The sequence below is a fragment of the Oryctolagus cuniculus genome, chromosome 3, assembly GCF_051225735.1.
Source record: "Oryctolagus cuniculus isolate XC-2025 breed Fujian yellow rabbit chromosome 3, ASM5122573v1, whole genome shotgun sequence".
NCBI classification, from domain to species: domain Eukaryota; kingdom Metazoa; phylum Chordata; class Mammalia; order Lagomorpha; family Leporidae; genus Oryctolagus; species Oryctolagus cuniculus.
This window is the reverse complement of record NC_142869.1, coordinates 54979-65008: the sequence shown is the minus strand read 5'-3', so window position 1 is coordinate 65008 and position 10030 is coordinate 54979. Positions and strand designations below refer to the sequence as shown.

General features: G+C 45.7%; 1 pseudogene; it reads right to left on the bottom strand.

Moving 5' to 3' along the window:
* Nucleotides 1–4532: 4532 nt before the first annotated feature.
* Nucleotides 4533–6825, bottom strand: LOC149127233 (transcription factor E2F4 pseudogene; annotated as a pseudogene).
* Between the last annotated feature and the right edge of the window lie 3205 nt (nucleotides 6826–10030).

The window sequence follows — 10030 nt, the reverse complement described above, 5'->3', positions numbered from 1 at the left end:
CAGTGAAATAAGCCAGTTCCCATAAAGGGGACAAATCATAGCACATTCTCTCTGATCTGTGGGAACTAATAGAGAACAAAAAATGAAATGTGTGTGAGCAGAGTTGACATTCTGAGATTTGTTTGAAATTCTTGTCTGTACTGTTAGGGAACGTTACTTGTTTTTTTCTCACTATTTATGGTGAATTTCTTTACTTAGTGGAGAGTTAAGGGTTATGGGTATAAAATAAACTAGGGCAGATTATTGCACATATGTTTAAAGGAGGTAATGGTGGTTAGCGCGGTGTGGGGAGGGAAGGGAGGGAAGAATCACTATGCCTATACATCTGTGTGTGTATGAAACACATGATATTATAAAAAATTATCAAAAGAATAAAAAATAGGAAAAAAATTTTAAAAATTTAAAAAGAAAAAAAAAAAAAAAACCCAAACCAAGTAGCCCAAGGTCAGATGATGCCATGCAAGAGGGGCATTATCGGGTCTGGGTACACGTCCTCTTTGGCCCAAATACTAACGCATGTTCATAGATTTACATTTTGATTTTAAATATTTAAAATTTTTAGAAGCCATTTGTGGCCTGTTATTTAGTAAAGGCAAAGGGACACATAGAGAGAATGCAGAGAAAGAGAGAGAGAGAGAGGAGGAGGAGGAGGAGGAGGAGGGAAGGGAGGAGGAGAGATCTTCGACCTGTGGAACCCTGGGAGACAGCAGCAGGTGGTGACTCATGAAACCTTGGGTCCCCCAACACCCACGTAGAGACCAGGATGGAGGTTCTCAGCTCTGAAGCATTTGCCAAAAGCTCAGCCATGGCTGTTACCCAGAATATTTGGAGGATGGTGGGTGGTTGTTGAAATTTTCTCTTTGTCTTTCTTTCTCTGTCTCTCTGCCTGGCCTCATTAAAAATCAATCAACAAGAAGTTCTAAATGACTCCTCCATCAGTACACAGTAAGCACCTGATGCATTGTCGTGTCAATTTATAAGAATATGTCAGTGTAATCATATATGCGGTTGTGCATGCATCATAATTGATGTGTTTCTGCTGGTGTCAAAAGTGCACAGCCTGGGAACTGTTTTCATCCAATAAATGGCTGTGTGGAACCAATCTGAGGCTCTGGCTATGGCCGTGGGCTGATGCCATCATGGTTGATGTGATGGGCTGCTGCCATACAACGGCCCTATGTACCCTCAGGGCACTGATGAGAGATTTTTTTTTACTTTTTCAAATTATTTTTTATTTTTAATTAACTTTTAGCATATTCAGTGTGATTTGTAGATACAAATTCATAGGAAACACTAGATTATATTCCCAGTCCCCTCCTCCTTTCCTATCCTCTTTCCTTCTTCCTTTTTTTTTTTTTTTGACAGGCAGAGTTGGACAGTGAGAGAGATAGAGAGAAAGGTCTTCCTTTTCCGTTGGTTCACCAACAAATGGCTGCTCCCCACTGGTGGTGCTTGCCCCACTAGGCCAAACCCAAGAGCCAGGTGCTTCCTTCTGGTCACCCATGCCACGGTGCAGGGCACAAGCACATGGGCCATCCTCCCCTGCACTCCCAGGCCACAGCAGGCCGTTGGACTTGAAGAGGAGCAACCGGGACAGATGATCAGGCTCCCCAGCTGGAGGACTAGAACTTGGGTGCGGCACTGCAGGCGGAGGATTAGCCTGGTGATCCACAGCACCGGCTCCTTCTTCCTTTCTATTGAGTTTTTGAGATAACATATTTTTAAAATTACCTTCTATTTGAAAGGCTTAATACTTCTCAGCATAAGAGAGTATAACGAGGTAAAAAGCAAAAAGTCCCCAGTTTAGAGAGACTCTAGATAACAGCTATAAACAAATAAGTAAATGGAAAAATGACCATTTCACACATATTCAGTGAATTTTAAAAAAATAGCAATCATAGGAATAGTAAAAATACACTATTATAACATTCTTAACTATTGGTTTGACAGAATATAAAGGATTTACAAAACTATTTTTAGTGGTGATAGAATGGTTTCTTTTTGTTGGATTTTTTATTATAAACGCACTGTGAGGGAGAACATGCAGTGTTTGTTATATGGTCTGACTTATTCCACTGAACGTGGTGTCCTCTGGATTGTGTCCATTTTCCTGCAAATGGTGAGATTCCATTCTTTTTCATATCTGAATAATATGGGGGTGTGCAACATACCATATTTCCCGTGTCCATCCACTGATGATGGACAACATGAATTCCAAATCTTGGTGTGTGAACAGTGCTGCTGTAAACATGGAGGTATGGTATCTCTCTGATGCATTGCAACCCAAGTCTCTACTGTTGGCCCTTTTTATGGCTCTGGGATTGTGGGTCTTTTGGCAAAGAAGCAAGAACTATTTCTGGTTTTTGAGAAATCTCCACAGTGTTTTCCACAGTGGCTGCACTAGTTTGCATTCCTTTTGACAGCATGTGAGTATGCCTTTCTCCACCATCCTGGCCAGCATTTGTTTACTCTGTGTTTTACATTTTGGTCAGTTTGGCAGGAGCCAGATGGTTTCTAATTGTGATTTTTTGATTCGCATTTTAGTGATATTGATTCTTCCAATCTGTAAACGGGGAATATCTTTCCATTTCTTTGTGTATGTTGATTATTTCTTTCATCAATGTTTGATAATTTTCATTGTAGATTTCTTTCATAATACTTGGTTAAATTTATTCCTAATTTTTTTATTATGTTTGTGGCTGTTGTGAATAGGATTTCTTTATTAATTTCTCTTTCTGTGAGTTCATCATTAGCTTACTAAAAGCTACTGTTTTTTGTATATTTATTTATTCTGCTTCCTCCCTTTACTGGAGTGGTCTGTCAATTCTGCACCTTTTTGGTGGAGTGTTTGGTTCTCCTTTTGTGGCCATTATGTCATCTGCAAACATGGTAACTAGGTTTCTTTCTTTTGCGCCTTTGCCCCTCTTCGCTGCCACACCAATACTTGCTCTTGCTACCGCTTCCGGTGCTGTACTGAACAGGAGTGGTAAGACCTGGACATGCTGGTCTCCACCTGCTTTCAGCTCTTCCCCTTACAGTGTGACGCTGGCTGGTGGTTTGTCATGGGCAGCCTTCATACTTTTGAGGAGTGTTCCTTCTATACCTAATTTGTGGAGGGTTTTCATCATGAAGGTGAGTTGAATTTTATCAAATGCTTTCCATGCATCTATTGAGATTTGTTACCATGGATTTTATTCTTCATCTATTGATGGGATTTGTGATATTTGTTGATTTGCGAATGTTGGGCCAGCCCTTGCATTTCTGGGATGATTCCCATTGGTTGTGATGTGTCATCTTTTTTGCACTGCTTAGTTTTAGATTCAGTTTGCTAGTTTTTGTTGAGAATCTTTGCATCTATGTTCATTTAGGATCTAGGTATGTGGTTTTCTTTTTGTGTCATATCACTTTGGTTTTGGTGTCAAAGGCAGTGTAGTACATTATGGGGCTGAGAGCAGGGATTCCCTACTGTAAATAGCTTTGGAATAGTTTGGTTAGAGTGTTGGAGTTACTTCCTCTTTGAATGTTTTGTAGAGTTTAGTAGTGTAAGCCGCCAGGTCCCAGACCTTTCCTTGATGGGAAGATTTTGATTACTGCTTCAATCTCTTTTCTTTCTTTACCTTTGGTATTTTTTATTAAAGTGCAGCCAGGCAGACTGGACAGTGGGGGAGAGATAGACAGGAAGACACACCTTGCCCACCAGCTGGTTCACCCTAAATGGCTGATTGGCCGACAAATTGTGGCAGAACACCGTGTCACTGATCCGATGGCAGGGAGCCGGTTTTCCTCAGTGCTGGCCTGAGGTGCAGGGCCCCAGCACACCCCCGTCCTTCCCCTGCAGGCCTGGCGACGGCAGAGAGAGGAGCTGGGGCATGGTCACACACAACTAACAGACACTGCCAAATATTGCAATTTCCTTTGCCTGGGTTGCAAATAATCTTTCTATTTGAGATCCAGCTAAGTCACTGCTGGTTTTTCTAATCCTGCAAATAGCTGCCTGCCAGGGCAGGCTGCAAATAAATGGAGTGTGCAGGGTATAGGACATTTGGAGTTCGTGCGCATCCTCAGGGGGTTTCCCACTTAGACTCTTGGCAGAGAATCCTCTGTTCCTTCTCACGTTAGCACCCCCCACCCTCACCTGCAGGTTCTCAGGGCTTGCGGGCCCAGCTAGGGAGGAGGAGACACGTGATAGGTCCATGAGGAGCTGGGGGGTCAGGGCAGGAAGCAGCAGAGGAAGCTGGGAGTGGTGCTGGTATCTAGGATTTCCCCACCCCTGCTTCCCTCCTGGGGGGCTGGACAAGGTGCCCTGGGGGAGGGGAGGCAGGCCTGTGCCACTGGGTGGCAGCCCGGGGCCTGGGCTCGGGAGAGGGCTCAGCGAAGGACAGGTGAACACTTTGGCTCCCAGGTGGAAGGAGGGGGCAGGGCCCCTTTCTCCCGCTCTGTAGCACAGTACAAGTGCCAGCCTGAGGAGTGGGAGTTGTGGCCAAAACACTGCAGTGAGAGCTGGGCCTGGGAAGCCAGGCGTCCTGTGGCTCTCAAGAAGCTATGCAGGGGTGAGGGGAGGGGTCCCCAGGTCCAAGAGAGTCTGGGTCCCAGCCACACACGGCCTCGTGTCCCTTGTCAGTCAGGGGTGGGGAGACAGGCACATCCATGAGGTCTTCGTCACCTTCACTCTCGTCCAGGTGGTAGGGGAGATCGTGGTCTCCCGGGGGCGGAGAAAGGCAGGAGGAGAGGGGCCCTTACTTTCTGAGGACATCCAACTCCTCCAGCAGCTCTGAGCTCATGCACTCTGTGTGGATTAGAAGATCTCCCAGCCAGCTCTTTTTGGAGTTCTGGGCGCCTTTGCCAGGGTCCTTGATAGGCTCAAAAGGGGTTGAAGGGTTGAGTGCGGACGAACTGCTGGTGCTGCTGCTGCTGCTGCTGCCAGCAGGGCAGAAGGAACTGCAGTAGCTGGTGTCCAGCATCGTCGGGCCCAGGGGAGGGGCTGAGCTCACCACTGGCTGCCTCTCAGTTCCAGGGCCACCACTCACTGTGATCTCAGCTGCTACGTCGGCCACCCCCTGAATGTCGGTGCTGCCCGAGACAGGGACAGGGGTGGTCAGCTGGGGACTGCTTGGCAGGGAATTTCCTGGGGCTGAACAGGGGCAGGCTTGGGCAGAGGCGGAGGGTAGAAAGAGCTTTTAGGTGGACTCTGCGGGCAGATCTTCCGGTAGTGGCCACGGGCACAGCTCTGGGTGGGGAGCTCCACGCCTCCTTATTCACTAGCAGTACCTCGACAGGGCCACTCACACTCTTCAAGTGAATCTGGTACTTCTTCTGCCCATTACTGAGACCCTCAGGATGATCTTTACCTCTAGGCTGGTGCCCGACAGGGCTCAGGATGGCCAGGAGGGTGTCTCCAGCAAAGCATGTCCTTGGTGTCACTGAGTCCATGGGCCAAGCAGCTGTTCTTTTTTTTTTTTTTTTTTTTTTTTTTTTTTTATTTTTGACAGGCAAGCAAAGTGGAGATTGTGTGATAGAGACAGAGATAAGGTCTTCCTTTGCCGTTGGTTCGCACCCTCCAATGGCTGCCTTGGCTTCGGCGCGCTCGGCACGGCACACCCCCCCGCTGATCCGATGGCAGGGAGCCAGGGGAAGGTGCTCGGCTGCCATTCCATGGGGTGCAGGGCCCAAGCACCTGGGCCATCCTCCACTTTACTCCCTGGCCACAGCAGAGGGCTGGCCTGGAAGAGGGCAGCCGGGACAGAATCCGCGCCCCGACCGGGACTAGAACCTGGTGTGCGGCGCCGCTAGGCGGAGGGATTAGCCTATTGAGCCCGCGGCGCCGGCCTCAAGCAGCTGTTCTGCACGTCCTCCGTGACGTTCTGGATGCTACGCTGCCCCCCTTGTGCTGGTCCAGCTCCTGCTCCCTTTGCTGCAGCTCCTCGCTCTCTGCCTTGAGCTCGATCAGCTTGTTGGCAACCTCCCGGGTGTTTCTGACTGAGCCCCACCATCCCACTTGGATGCTGTTCTTGGATTTCTTCTCAGTCAGCCCAAAGTACATCCCAACATTGTTCAATGTCATAAACCCACCACTTCTGGTGCACAGCTAGGGTACGTCCGCTGCCAGCTTTGAGGTCAAGCATGCCGTCCTTGGCCTCCTGCAAAGTGACACAGGCTTGGTGGTAAGAAGCCCCAGGCTCTTCTCCCGCTGGCCTTTGAAAACGGTGCCCGGGGGGGCGCGCGGCGGCGCCAGCCCGGCCTCCCCCTTGTCCTTCTCTGCTGCCTCCCTCTCCTTGGCCAAGGGCAGGCCAGACTATGGGCTTCTCTTGAGCCCAAGTGAGAGCCAGCAGCCAGGCCCCCACTCTTTTATCAATGTAGACTTACTGAATGCTGTAAACTTCCCTCTTAATACTGCTGTTGCTGTGTCCCACAGGCTTTTGGTATGTTATGTTTTCATTTTTATGTATTTCAAGAAAGTTTTGATTCCTTTTAATTTTTTCACTTGATTTCTCAATAGCATGTTGTTTAATTTCCCGAATATTTAAAATTCAGTTTTGTAATATATTTGTGTTGGTTTTCTACTTTTATTCCTTTGTGGAAGGTCTGAGAAGATACACAAGGTGTGATTTAAATCTTTTTGAATTTGCTGACATGAATTTGACGGCGCCAAATGTAGTCTATCCTTGAAAACTCCCACGTGCTGTGAGAAGAATGTGTCTGTTGCTTTGGCATACTGGTGAAGTAAGCTTACATATGCAGCATGTTTGAACTCCGATGTGTCTTTTCAGTTTTTCCTATCTGGGTGACCTGTCCATTGATGAGGAGTAGGGTGTTGAAGTCACCCATGGTGATTACATGTTAAGGAGTCTATCTCTCCCTTTAGGTCTAACAGTATTTTCTGTTTATTTCTAGTCTTGTGACCATATATATATTCCCGGAACTTGAACAGGCATCCACATGAGATGCTGGTGTCACGGGCAACAGAAAGCTCAACCCCATTACACCACAGGAAGTGACCCATAATCTTTCCTCCTGCAGTAGTCTCTGCCTCCTCCTGGCCTCATCTGCCTGGCCCCGCACATTCCAGAACAGCTGAACAGGAGCAGCTGAAGCAGCCAAATCATGTCTTGTTCCTCAGGGTTTGGAGTCAGAAGTGCCTTTCACTCTGGAGCATTGTGCCAACTGTAGGATTTTCAAAGATTGTTTTAAAGTGATTTATTTAGTTGTTTGAGAGGCAAAGTTACAGAGAGAGGAGAGGGAGGTCTTCCATTCTGGGCGTTCCCCCCTCCCAAATGGCTTTAATGGGTGGGGCTGTGCCAGGCTGCGGCTCAGAGCCAGGAGCTTCTTCTCGGGTCTCCCATGTGGGTGCAGGGGCCCACGTGCTCCAGGCCATCCTCTGCTGCTTTTCCCAGGTGCATTAGCAGGGAGCGGGATTGGAAGCAGAGCAGCCGGGACTCGAACCAGTGAACATATTGGAGGCTGACACATGGGGTTAGTGGCTGCACATTCCTGGCCTTCAGAAATATCTTTTATCATGTGGGGAAAGCCTCTTTCTAATCAATATGTTAATATAATTCTTTTATGATGAATGAAAATTGGATTTGTCAATAGTTTAACTTCATCAAATTGAGATAGTGCTATTGTTCTAATTAGTTTTTTCTATCAGTATTGTGTTTTTTTTTCTGATGTCCAACCAACTAAGAATTCTTTGGATAAATTCTACTTGAATAGTTTTAGATAATGCTAGCTATTTATCCCTAAGTATTTTTGTGTCCAGTATTTTGCTTTTGTTGAAGAATTGGTCTGCAATTTTATTTGCTGTGACACCTTTGTCTGGCTTTGATACCAGGTAGTGCACTGGCATCATGGGGCAGATCTCAGTGTCTCTGCAGTCTCTGCTGTCTCAAAAGGGGTTTTGTGGTGCTGGCCACACTGCTGTGCTTGTGCCGGTGGGTGATTTGGAGTTCACCAACAGTGTCAGTATACGGTCTTTGTTTTACTTTTTGTGGGAATGTTTACATTCCAGAATTGAATGCCGTATAAGATATAGGTCAATTTAAATTTTATTCTTATTTTCAATTCACTTTTTAAAAAATATTTCCTTGTTTGAGAGGGTAGAATAAAGAGAGAAGGAGAGACAGAGAAAAGTCTTCCATCTACTGGTTCACTCTCCAAATGGTTACAATGCCGGAGCTGGGGGCTCATCCAAAGCCAGGATCCAGGAGCTTTTCTGGGTCTCCCACACCGGTGTGGGGGCCAAGGACTTGGACCATCTTCCACTGCTTTCCCAGGCCTCCCTGAAAACTGGATGGGAAGAGAAGCAGCTTGGGGATTCAAACTGGTGCCCATGTGGGATGCCAGCGCTTCAGGCAGAGGTTAACCTACTGTGCTACAGCACCAGCCCTTTGATTCTGATTATCATTTGAGTCTTTCTTTGAATTCTCCATGCCATCTGACTGCCAAATCTTTCTGTAAAAATGTTGGTAAATCAATTTGTAATCTATATCTAACTCTGTATCATCTACATTTATCTGAGGTCTGCATTGTTGGGTGTAGCTTTTTTCTTACTGGGTCAGCTTAACTAAAGGTTTACCAATTTTGGTGCTTTGCAAAGAACAAAAATGTTGATTATATTACATTTTCTCTATTTTTTGTATCCTCTTTAATCTTTAGTGTTTTTTTCTTGCTGTTACTTTGGTTTGAATTCTTTTCTTTTATTAGCTTCTTCTGATGGCATATAATTCACTGAAATTATGGGTCTTTTATTTACTGATTAAAACTATAAATATACCCCTAAACACTGTTTTAACTATGGTCCAGATATTTTGATACTTTGTGTTTCATTTTCATCAAGTTCAAGATATTTTCCAATTTTCAACTTTTTGACTTGTGGATTATTTAAAAATATGTATTTAAAAATATGTAAGTATTTTTTATTTCTTTCCTCAGCCAATTTCACAGATTGATTTAGCATGGATTTATGGGGATATTTTGTATGATTTTCTTTATGTTTTCAAGATTTATTTTATGAAAAAGATATGTCCTCTACAAGATGTTTTTTGAGTCCTTGCATCCAAATGTGCTTCCTTGTGGCTGCGTGAAGTGTCCTGGCCACCTCAGCTGTGTCAGCTTGGCTTTAAATGTGTGACCTTCTTCTTTCATGTCCATATTGTGTTTCTCTAGTTATTCCATGAATCACAGATAAAAGAGTATCAAAATATCCAGTTACCTTTATGTATCTGTTGTTATTTGGCTGATAGGCGAGAGAGCAAGCTTCTCCTTTGCCCCCGGTTCACTCACTCCCCTGTGTGCAACTTCCAGGCTGGGCTACACTGGAGCCAGAAGGGGGGCGGGGGCCCCTGGTCTCCGTGTGGAAGAAGCGGGAGCCCGAGTCCTTGAGTCTAAACCTTCCCAGGAGCAGAGCAGGACAGGTCCCTGGCACATCCCCAGGGAGCAGCTCAACCCACTGTGCGCATCCACCCTTAGCTCCCTTTGTCCTTTCTGTTAAGTACTTTTTGCTCCATATTCTTTTTAACTCTGTGCGTTAGGTACCCCTGCTGTTTTGGATAGCTGTGATGCGTTTGTGTGTTTTCATGAAATATCATGCCATTCTGCTGTAATATTTCTTGTTTTTTTTTTTAAGATTTATTTTATTTATGTTGAAAAGCAGAGAGAGAAAGGGCTTCTATCTGCTAATTCTCTCCCAAAATGGCTGCAGTAGCTGGAGGCGCCACTAGACTGAAGCTAGGAGCCAGGAACTCCATCTGGGTCTCCCACATGGGTGCAGGGGTCCAAGTTCTTGGAGCCAGCATCTTCGACAGCTTTCCCAAGCACATTAGCAGGGGGCTGAACTGGAAGCAGAACTGGCTCAGTGGGGTGAGACTGGTTGTAATATGCAGGGTGCCGGCATTGGGAACAGTGGCCTACTTGTTCTTGAAGTGGTACAAAATCTAACATTCATATAGCAGTATCTAGATCTCTTATATGGTTTCTATTTGCATGGTAGATGTTTTCCACTTTTAAATTTTTATTTATTTATTCGAAAGTCAGA